This window comes from Harpegnathos saltator, unplaced genomic scaffold (assembly GCF_003227715.2).
Source record: "Harpegnathos saltator strain DR-91 unplaced genomic scaffold, Hsal_v8.6 scaffold133, whole genome shotgun sequence".
Lineage (NCBI taxonomy): Eukaryota > Metazoa > Arthropoda > Insecta > Hymenoptera > Formicidae > Harpegnathos > Harpegnathos saltator.
Window position 1 is genome coordinate 810,922 of NW_020229910.1, and position 11,712 is coordinate 822,633.

Genomic DNA, 11,712 nt, shown 5'->3' on the forward strand with positions numbered 1-11,712 from the left:
TTAGCCTACAATTCGAGCGTCGCTCTCGCCGGGACTCTGTGACTCCACGGTGACGATTTTTATCGTCGTGTTTTACACGGCATGTCAGACAAAGCGCCTCCTCCTCATCCTTCACCACCACCAGCACCACCTCCCCCTGCGGTAGGGTTGCCGCGCGGCGCGTCTCGCCGCGACCTCGCTTGCTCCGGCTCGCGTAATAATTCGTCGCTTCTCTCCGGGATTTAAGACGAATGAGTCTTACGTCTACGCGCACGAGCTGCTCTCGCAGGGAGCGGAATATCGGAAAGGTAAGGAAAACGAGGGAAGAAGCGCGGCGGCGGAGGGCGGCGCGAGGGGGTTGGGCGGAGGGGGTGAAACGGCGCGGGGGGGAGGGGGGAACGGCGGTTGTGAGTCGCCGGGGGGGTGAGAGTCGCGAGGGGGGCCGTGTAAGAGGGTAGCGGGAGGACCGGCGCGGGGGGTCGAAGAGGGCGGCGGAGGCGGAAGGAAAGGGTAGGCAAGGAGGGCCACTGTTTTTACCAACCAGCCTGCGACTGCCGCGTACTCATTTACTCTCGGTGAACCAACACGAAGGCGATTCTGCGCGCACACACACACACACACACAGAGCACACCCCCGCGAGGCCACGTCGTGTATATACATGTGAACGGTGCTCGAGCACGCTCGTCTCTCCACGGAGAGACGAACGCACTCTCGTTCGTGCGGCGTGTGCCACCGTGGAGAGAGAGGGGGTGTACGTGTGTATGTATATTCATAGAAGAGGCACACGGAAGAGAGACGAAACGAACGAATGCGCCCGCCAGGACGAGTTAGATGCAAGTAGGAAAAGAGACGACGGGGCACGAGGGGAAGGACGGATTTGAGCGCCGAATATATCGATGCTTTTTCGTACGCCCACGAATTAAAGTCATTCCGCGAGGACTCCGCGGCCTCACGGCCGGAGGTCGAAGACCGCCCTTCGTTCGCGGGAACGCACAGTCGCCGCGCATTCCCGTGCAAATAACGATAATTATTTTCCATCGGCCCGAGATGCGAACGCGTCTCGCAGCTCGTCACGTTATCAGCGCCGCGATAACTGCTCGTGGTCGGTCATTTTGATCTCTGAATTCCACGACTCGAGCATGCTACTCAGTTTTATTCCGGACCGTCGGGGGACTATTAGCGACCTCATTAGCGTGCACGAACGCATGTCAATTATGTATATATACGTCCCCAGGTCGACGCGTTCTTCCGGATCGCCTGGTGAATGAGGGAGCGAGAGGGAGAGAAAGAGAGGGGGAGAGATAGAGAGAGAGAGAGAGAGAGAGAGAGAGACCCACACCAATTACACGAAAACGATCAATATCTCGTACGCCACTTTATACGATTCCGCGCGACGATTGTGCAATCTTGCAGCGCGATCGCGCGCGCGCGCGCGCGCACGCCGCTGTCGTATCAGTGTCGATTATTAATTACTCGGCATCGAATGCCACTGGAGGTTGGGCAATGTCCTCGTGAGCACGTCGGTGTACGAACGTACAAACGTACGCGCACCCACGCGCGTTTCAGGCGCGAGTGTAAGCAATGCGCGCGAGCACGATGCATGCACGGTAATCACGCATACGAGTACTCTTTACGCGCGCACACACGCACATGCGCAAGCACGTGCACACCGACGCGCACGAACTTTGCAGCCTACCCACACCACCGCTCGACGATGGTACACGGGGGGCTGAGAAACTTGAGGTGCGGGTGCGGGTGGTAGGTAGCGAGAACGCACGTAAGGGTTTTCTCGGTTTCTTACAGCGAAGGAGTGGGAGTTTGGCGGAGGTTGGAGCGCAGGGCGGCTCGGGGGGAAGGGGCCGTGGCGGGCGGGCGGGCACAGGGGGTGGAGGCTGACGGGAGGACGGCGGGGAGGGAGAGGGCGAAAGGGAAGCTCGGGGTTGGGGTAGAGCAGCTCTGCCTAGAAGTTGCGCCCAGCATTTTAATCGATTTCATTTGCGCGCATGTGAGCGAGCGAGCGAGCGAGCCGAGCCGTGGAAAGAGAGAAAGAGTGGAAGATGGGAGGGAGGGTGGGTAGGTAGGATAGAGAGACAGACAGAGGCAATGAGAGTGCGCGTAGGTGGGACGAGGAACGGCGTCGTCGAGGAGAGTGAGAGCGAGTGAGTGAAGGAAACCGTAAGGACGAGTTGATGCGTGCGAGGGAGACGAAAGAAATAGCGCGAAAGAGACGGGGCCCGTCGACGTAAAGGAGAAGAGAGAGAAGGAGAAAGAGAGAGAGAGAGAGAGAGAGAGAGAGAGAGAGAGAGAGAGAAGGAGGGAGAGAGAGAGAGAGAGAAGGAAGAGCGAGAGAGAGAGAGAGAGAGAGAGAGAGTGAGAAAGGGGTGGAAAGAAGGGAAAGAGAGATAGAGACGGTGAGGAAGAAGGAGAGAGAAACGAGAGAGCGCGCGCTCCTCCGGTGTATAAACCTTTCTTTGTTTTGCTTTGCTTGCGTCATTAGGGGTTGGGGATGGATGAGGCGAAAGAGCGGGGGAAGGCCCCCCCGACGGGAGAGGGCGTGGTTCTTCTGCAATCTACATATAGGCATCCCGTGCAGACGACCTTAGTACCACACACGAACGTATGTACGTATGTTTGTGGCCATACACGTGTGTTTCCTGTACGTGCACTCGACCCCGGTGCACCAGCCCCGTTCCCCACTGTCGTTGTCGTCGTCGTCGTCGTCGTCGTCGTCGTCGTCGTCGTGCTTCTACTTATAATTCGCATGATGGGTCGACACACGCTCGAGTTAAAACTTCGCGATGTGTCTTCCGTCGTTGAGATCCGCGCGAGTCCGCCACCGCGCGCAACCCCGGCCACCCCTTGTCGTTTCCTCGTCGTGTACGAGCGAGCGTACGAGCGAGGGGCGGCTTTATATATCCGCCTTCCGCTCGTCGAAAGAGACTGCGAAAATACGTCGGCGGATAATACCGCCGAGGATCGGCACGCTCAGGGAGATTCTGTGTCAAGTTTCAAGCGCGGAGGATTCAAGGAGGCCGTTGAAGATCGCCGGCACGTGGTGGTGGTGGTGGAGATAGAGGCGGTGGCGGGAAATTGTGCGTCGACGGTAAAACCTGTTCTCTCGAAGTATCGAAAGTACGTCGGCGAGGCTTTAATCGTCCCCGCGATTCGATGGTGGATCATTCCGAGCGACAAACTTACCCCATGTGGGGTGAGGCGAGGCGAGGCGAGGCGAGGCAAGGCGAGGCGAGGCAAGGCGAGGCGAGGCGAAGCGAGGCGCGAACTTAATCATGTCAGCGGAAAATTGTCTCTGAATATCGACGAGAAGGATCGAACGTATTTTCGCACGCGTATCGCCGTGGAGAATCGTCGCTTCTCCCCGGATAATGTAATCGGACGTCGCTTTCGAAGCGGCTAACTTTCACGGGAGGTTTTATTTTCGCGGAAACGGGCGGACGCCTCGCGTATTCGCGCATACAATTCGCTCCCGTTCTTAATACATAATTATTTGATTACGCCAGGCATGAGGAAGTTAAGCACCGACGTAACATCCATTAAATTATCGATAAAAGCGCGGGGGCGAGTTGGATATAATTCGCGAGATAGATTTAACGCTCGTGTCAAAACTTCGCGATGTGTTTCTTCTCTCTCTCTCTCTCTCTCTCTCTCTCTCTCTCTCTCTCTCTCTCTCTTTCTCTCTCTTGGCGCATCGGCCCTCGTTCCAGGCTGCAGCTGTACCGTGCAACAACGCGCCGCTTCACGGTGCGAGCGGAGTGCGCGAGAGAAGAGATACATACCTTCGAATAATCTTATTGTTGAGCGCGATTGGCGAAAATCCACGTAGTGTTCCCTCTCTCTCTCTCTCTCTCTCTTTCTCTCTCTGTCTCTCCTTCTCCCTCTCTCTATCTCCCTCGCTCGCCTGCGATTATGGATACGGATATCAATAATATTCGGACACCCGTTCCTTGATCGCGCGCACGATAAAGTTTTCATCTTCGCAAAAGAGAGTTTTTCCGTTCCCGCGACGGATATTTTTTGCAACGTGAAGTAATAAACCAAACTACTAATTTTTCATTGGGTTAGCAACCGCATTGTTGTATCAAACGAATAATATAGATAGAACGACAAATATGAATAAACTGATAATTTCTCTCTATCTAATTTTATTGGTACATTATTCGTTCATTCATATTTGATACGGAGGCCAACAATTATTTATCGACGAACCAATGCTGGATTCTAATGCTTTTAATGTGGATTCTAAAGAAATATTCTTTTGAATTGCGAGTCATTTAACGCTGTTTTCATCCTCCAAGTGTCGCGAAAGCCCTTCGGCAAATCTGACGAAACAGCTTTCCTCCAAGACGATTTTCCAACGAGAATCTCCCGTCCGATCATGCGCCAACACGCATCCATCCATTAATTAATCCATTGGATTCGCCGTCTGTTGACTTTTTCGAGAGCGGAGTGCGTCAGAATTTCGCGACGGAGTTTCCCACCACCCGGCCTCCCGTCGCCGGCTTGGAGGCTCGCGTGCACTCCCCCACGCTCACCCCACGTTAAGTGTATCAACTTCATATGGAACCACACGTCCGCGTTTCGCGTCAAAAGGTACGCTCGCGGAAACGCCGGGGACGTTTGAGACGGCATGGCATCATCATCTCTCGGATTCCAGTATCAGCGGCGAGATTACCCCCTAGATAATTACACGCGAATACACCGTCGCGCTACGTGTACTCGTCGCCATAAATCTCAAGTCGTAATTAGTCTCACGGCATATAATAACGTCCCGGCGAGGCACTACGTCGGAACTAAAACTCTTCTCATCCTCGCACTTGCACGCTCACACGCCACGCTCGTCAACCGCGCGCGCTCTCGCGCGTTTTTCACATCCTTCTTTCCGCGCATCATTAATCACCATTGTCGCTTGATCCTTCGCAAAAATCGCGCGATTAATTCCGACCGGGCAGTAGCCGCTTCCCCTCTCCCCTGCCCTCCCCGCTCCTCGCTATTATCTCCTCCGCCCTTGTCAATCGCGGATGCCTCTTCGGGCACGAGGAGGAAGCGGTGTGAGTTGCACTCACACAGAGCCTCGCGATCTCTCCCGAGAGAGAAATAATAGAAAAAAAAAAGAGCAGGGATAAGGGAACGTAAGCGTGCGCGCGCGCGTGAGAGGGAGAGAGAGAGAGAGAGAGAGAGAGAGAGAGAGAGAGAGAGAGACGGAGTCAAACGCCGCGGCGTTTGGGGACCGCGTAAAAACGTAAAAGCGACGAGAGCCGAGATCGAGACAGACAGACAGACAGACAGACAGAGAGAAACAGGAGAGAAAGAGTAAGAGGGGCCGACGGGGAAAGAGACGGGGGCGCGGATGGCCGGGGGTGGCTGGTCAGCTGATTCCTCGTACTCGGACAGTAGTCACGTGCCGGCAGTAGCCGGACGGACGGCCGGCCGGCCGGCCGGTCTGTCGGGTGGCTTATGCCACGTGGCGGGCGCGGGAACAAAGCAAAAAGAAGGGGCGAGCACGGCAGAGAGACGGTGGTGCGAGAGAGGCTAGCCTCGCGGCGACGGTGCAGCGGCGCAGCAGAGGGTGGGCGGAGAGGGTGGCGGCGGGTGAATAGCGGCGAGATTTTATTGGTGTCGGTAAAGGATGGTCCATGGTCTGCGTTGGTCAGCTGGCGTCGGCGCGGCTTTAGCCGTGCGAGCGAGTCCCGCCGAGCGGGGGTGGTGGTGGTGGAAAGTGAGTCCGAGGCAGGGGGGCAGGGGTGGCTGCCGGCTCGGAGGTGGTTGGGAGAGTGCGAGCGGTCGGTCGCCGAGAGTGCCGAAGGGTGGGGCTCGGTCACCACGTGGCGGAGCACGTGGTCTTTACCCTCCGTCGAGTTTCGCCCTGTCACCCGGTTTTGGCTCTCTTCCGCCGCTCGTATCTTTCAGTATTAACGTCTTTAGATTGTGCAAGTATTAATTGAATTTGCTTCTCTCTCTCTCTCTCTCTCCCTCTCCCTCCCTCCCTCTCTCTCTCTCTCTCTCTCTCCCTCTCTCTCTCTCTCTCTCTCTCTCTCTCTCTCTCATGCTTAGCGAGCGCGAGAGCCTGCTCTTGAAACGGCGCGCGCGTGTGACGGGTAATTAAAAACAGAAATGCGCCTTTACGCTCCCGCCCCGCCCTCCTCGCCTATTTCGCCGTTACATCGCGCGGGGATGACGCGGTGTCGTCGAGGGTTGCTGCCTCTCCCTCTCTCTCTCTCTCTCTCTCTCTCTCTCGTCATTTTTCACATGGACGCTTTGGACCGAAATATTTTGCGGCGCAGGTGTCGTTAGATTTATCTCCTACCTCTCTTCTCTTTCTTCTTTTTAGTTCCGAGTTCGCGCTACTCCGCTCGTCTGTTCTTTTTTCGAGATATGTCTGCAATGAGATGTCTTTGCTCTAAATATGTTAAATGTATTACGCCGCGCAAATCGCGCCCCGAAGGAGAACTCGATCCCGCGGCATGAAATAAATACTTTCACTTCTCTCATGGCTCCGCAGCAACTGTCGCACCGTCTCTTTCATTCTCTGCGTCTCGCCTCATCTGGAGCGCACGCACACACACACACACACACACACACACACATGTACACAGACATCGACGTACGCACACACTTGCTAGCGATCATTCTTTCGTTTTCTTTTAGCACGCTCGAGGACGCGGCTCGTCCTGAATATCGTCGTTTCCGCGCAGCCCAAGTCTCGCTTCGGTTTTCGCATCGACGATGCCAGATCGCCGCGTGTTACGGGCCTCGCTCGATGTAACGCAGGGCTTGATGACGGACGATATGTCTCTGCAGTTGGTAGATTAAGTTTAAGGGAGCGCACGAGGTATGCAGAGTGGAAATTGTTCCGTGCCGGCAACGGACAAATCGCTCGCAACATTATAGCCGGCTTGTCCTCTTGCTGTCGCGGGCGTCGGCTTTCAAAGCCGCGCCCGTGCGTTGCGTATAATTCAATATGCGTTTCTTAATTAATTGCTCATAATTACTCCCTCTTGTAATATTTACAATTGTATAATAAATTTATTTCGAATCCTCTTAGACTCATTGGCTCATTCTAACAAACGCTACTTTCTCTCTCTCTCTCTCTCTCTCGTCTTCGAAGTCTTCGGGGCAAAACCTCATTCAAAATTCACTCAAAACGATGTTGAAGATATGAGTGAATGTCTCGATCGACTAGAGTGAATTTACTCCTGCGGAGATAATGCAATACGTCAGTCTTCCAGTTCGAGTGAAAATATTCGGAGAGGAGAATCCACGCTATCGGGTCGCTCTATCATGGTTCACCTGCGGATTCGTCCCCCTCTGTATTTTTTATACAATAATATGAGTGAATAAACTTAGTCTATTTAGAGAAAGAGAAACGATCGAGCTATCATGTGTCCGCCGTGGCGGACGTTCACATGGAACGGCAAGTCAAGTTGATCTGGAGAAAGTCGGTCGTCACTCGACTTTCCGATTTCGCTCGAGGAGATTCCGAGGGTACGTGTCCCTCGCGGACAATCGATTATCAATCCTGTTACCCTGTCCGTGACTAATTAGGAGACGCGCGGTTCGTCGAGAGTCGGGGCATTAAAGCGCATAAAGTGCTGTAGGAAAAAGCGAGGACGTTGCTATGGGTACCAGGTGTTAACGTCAAAATTGCTTTGGATTAGCGCAGATATTCCGCAGGAGGCGTTCAATATTGGCGGTCTTAGGGACGCGGCGTCGCTGTGTGCGTCTGTGTGGAATTTGGCGTAAGGGGCGGCACGTCCCCACGCTCGTCGCGGATTAAAGTTAAAAGAAGAAGCGCGCGAATTAAATTATGCGCGGGGCGGCTGGCTCGCGCGCACGCCGCTCGACGGCACTTACGACGAGAGAAGCAGCGACTGTACGGCTAAGAGTAAAAGGATCCACGCTTTTTCTTCCGACCTTGGCCGGGGATGCCAATGGCTTCACTCGACGAAAGTGCACGCGGAAGGAGCCCCGTAAGTGTACCTCGCTTTACGCGAGGTACGTCAGATTCGCCCCTCAGTCGCGCGAACGAATGACTTTTCGCTGGCACGAAAGCAGGAAGTCATTCGAATTTGTGCTCGCGACTCGCGACCGTCATTTTACTTTCTTCGTTTCATTCAGAATTTCACTGAAGATGATCCGCAAGACTTGCGCGTTACGCGCGGAGGAGAAAGTGTTGCTCCGATCAAATTGATCAACCATGATCGCGACGCCGCGATTGAGGTGAGAATCTTCTTCATTCGATTATTATCGCAGTATTATCGAGGATCATCGACTCTATCGACGATAGCACCTTTCCCCCGGACCATCGTGCAAGTTACCACACTCGCTATTAAGTTTCATTCGAGCAATCCTCCCCTCAGACCCTCAGCTCGTTTTCATCTTCTCCTCGCTCGGTCGCGTCAGACCTTGATTCGATAGAGCGTACAAAAGAAAAAGAAAAAAGAATTTAAGAGAACAGAGCCAAAAGAAGTAAATAAAGATTTTCGCTCTCGCGCGCAGCGTAGCGTATTTCTTTTTTTCAAAAATCTATCTTTCGCCCGCCCTCGCGCCGGTCGCTCCGGCGACTTGTCCAGCGTGAACACGCGAGACAACGCGCGTGCCGAATGCGATCGATTAGTGCAAACGGACGTTGCGAGTATTTCGCGCGAAATCCTCGGCCCCTCCACCCTCCCTGCCGCCGTGCCGATATAGGCTATGGGAGCTGGGACTCGCAGTGCCCGGAACGCGAATTTCCTCCGCGGTTACCCCCGAGAGTGGCGGCTTCCCATTTATTATAACAGCCGCGGCGCTGCGCTGCACGTAATCGAGCGAAAGTCTGACACTTTTCCAGGGGCTAATACGTCGTCGCGCTCAAGCGCGCGCGATCACCGGGACCGACGTCTGCCAGGCAGACACGCGGGGCACGAATACGCCTCGTAAGAAGAAGAGTCTGCCGAGGATAAGTGTAGCGCGGGCGGGCGGGCGGGCGCGCGCGCGCTCGCGCTCGAGCGTCGGCTTATTAGAGGGCGGACGCGCGAGTATTTTCCATATACACACACGCATCCTCGACGGGGGGGGACGGGCGAGGGGGTTGTAGCGCGGCTGGGCGTAGGGGACGGCGCGGCGGTGGCGTCGAGACGCGCGAGGGGGGTGAGTCAATGGGAGGGTGGGTACATGACATGTCATGCTGTGCCTGGCTCGCCTCCACCTTCTTCCAACCACCTCAGCCCATCGTCTCTCTGTCTCCTCGCGCCCCTCGCTACCCTCCCGGCACACTACCTTCTCTCCCTCCTGCCTGTGCCCCCGACCACCCGCCGCCCCCTCGTCCCGTCGTCGCGGCATCCACTGCCACATCGATCCGCCTTAATGAGTGGAAAGAATAAGACAGCCTCCCCTACTGCGAAAGCGGGAGTCTCGCCCTCCCCTACGACGGCGAACGACGTCGTGTATAGGAAAGAAGGGGTCGCGGGAATCGGAGACGGGAGAGAAGGAACGGGACTCGGAGCGCCGTCGGAGCTTCCGAAAGAGCGACGAGGAGGTAGAGCGAGACGGCGAGAGCGCGAGGGAGGCGAGCGAGCGCGAGCGCGAGAGAGACAGCGGGACGAAGAAAGAGTGCGCGCGGGGCGGGAGAAAGAGAGAAAGGGGGTGAGTTTCGAGAGGTGAGGAGGTGATGGAGTCGGGAGGCGAAGGGGTGGTAATGCTCCCGTTGTTTCGCGAGCGAGGGAGGCACGCACGCACCCCCCTGGGCACCCCCGCGCGACCCACCCTTCCTCCTCCTCCTCCCTCCTCGCCCTCCCCCCACCTGCCCTCTTGCACAGCCAACCTCCTCTCGGCTCCGAGGAATGTTAATTCCCGGCGCTTTAATTCTTACGAATATTTCCCTCGTGCCTGGGGACGATCGCGAGTGGCGGAAAAGACGCGGGTGAGGATGAAGGAAGGAGCGGAAGCACGAAGGGTGGAAGAAGGGAAGTAAGAAGACGAAGAAGAAGAAGAAGAAGAAGAAGAAGAAGAAGAAGAAGAAGAGAAGACGATGGAAGGGAAGAAAGGGACGAAGAAGCGGCAGGAACGCGGACAGAACGGCGAAGAACCCCTCGCGACTCTCGCGCCTCCCGTCTTTGGGACTTCTTCGACGACGACTCGCTCGCGCCATTTTCACGTTGTTATTTACTCCTGGTCTCGCGGATTTTAAGCCTCGCGAATAGTTTTCGGCAGTCTGCCGCGGCCAGTCTACCGACCGGCAGAGAGAGAGAGAGAGAGAGAGAGAGAGAGAGAGAGTCTAGTTTTTCTGCCGGCTTTGACGGGATTTACGCGCGCGAACCGCGACGTTGGCGAGAATCGGCGATTTCGCGGCAAATGCAATTGTCTTTGACTGCCGACCGTCGAGAGCGACGTATCTCCCTATCTCTAATTAATTTGGTTTATATTTCTACCTGAGACTACGGGTGTACTTGGCAGCGTCATTATTATAATGGTCGAAACGCGCGTGAAAAACATCACGTGCCGGGGAGGGAGGATAAGGATATTTTAAACGAGAAAAGGAGTGTATTTATTATATTTTCGTTATTAAATAATGCGAGCGCGCGAGAATGGTCGCGACAAACCGAGTTAATTGGGGCGCTTTCGCGCAGATGAATAAACGAGGGAAGGATATTTTAATCGCAACTATACGTGTGTGTGTGCGTGCGTGTGTGTGTGCGTGTGCGCGCGTATGCAATTATTTAACGTCACAAGGACACAATCCTCCCTCTCTCTCGGACGGTTGAAGTTCTCCGCTTTCAATTATCGCCTCCGCGAGGCGATTCGAGCGCCGGAAGAATCGGTTTCGTTTCGTTGCCGATATATACACCGACGAAATAAATGCACACGGTGTCGTTTCTCACACCGGCGAAGCAGCGATATAATATCAACCGGGATCGAGAGCCGCGAGGAGAACGAGAGGGCTGGGTGGGAACAAAAAAGGAGAGAATAGAGGCGGAAGACGCTCGCGAACTATCGCGCGCGCGCGCGCGTGAGCGAGAAAGAGAAGATTGTGGGCGTTGAAGGAAGAAAGCAACTTGTGAAAAAAATAAGTAGAGAGACAGAGAGAGAGAGAGAGAGAGAGAGAGAGAGAGAGAGATAGGAGGCAGTTCGAGAGGGAAGCATAACTACTGCGGTTTTTGCCATCCCGTCACATCCGGTCATCCGTCCACCGCGCCGCTCATTGTTAGCCGCCTCATGCCTGAGAGCGTATTTATTCGAGTAAATCATCGAGACGTGCATCACGGGTCTCGAAGTCGAGCGATTTGCAGCGGTAGATCCGCGATTCGCGGTCGATACTTACGGCTCTCTTCGCCGCGAGTTTCGTGCAGGCCTCGCGTATTCGCTCGTGGACTGTCTATCTACATATTAATGCCACGCGACTAAGATGCTAGTCCGCGATCCGGGAGGAGACGGAAACCGGAGAAAATGCTATGTCAATCTAGAAAATAAAGCGAAATCAAAATGTCGCGGCGGCGCGGCGTTCGCCGTAATCTGAATGAATACGGCGCAACGGACCAGACACGGCCGTGGAGCCGCTCTTTACGCACTGTTAATTTCATTTCTCTGTTTCGAACGCTTTGATGCTGCGCGAGACGACTGCGAGGAAATATAAATGATTAACGACAACGAAAGACAGAAAGAGCGTCAAGCAGCCGGAGAGTGGTAGTGTGTGGGAAATGATCTTTCGACTTACGACATAAATGTTTATATCGTAAGAT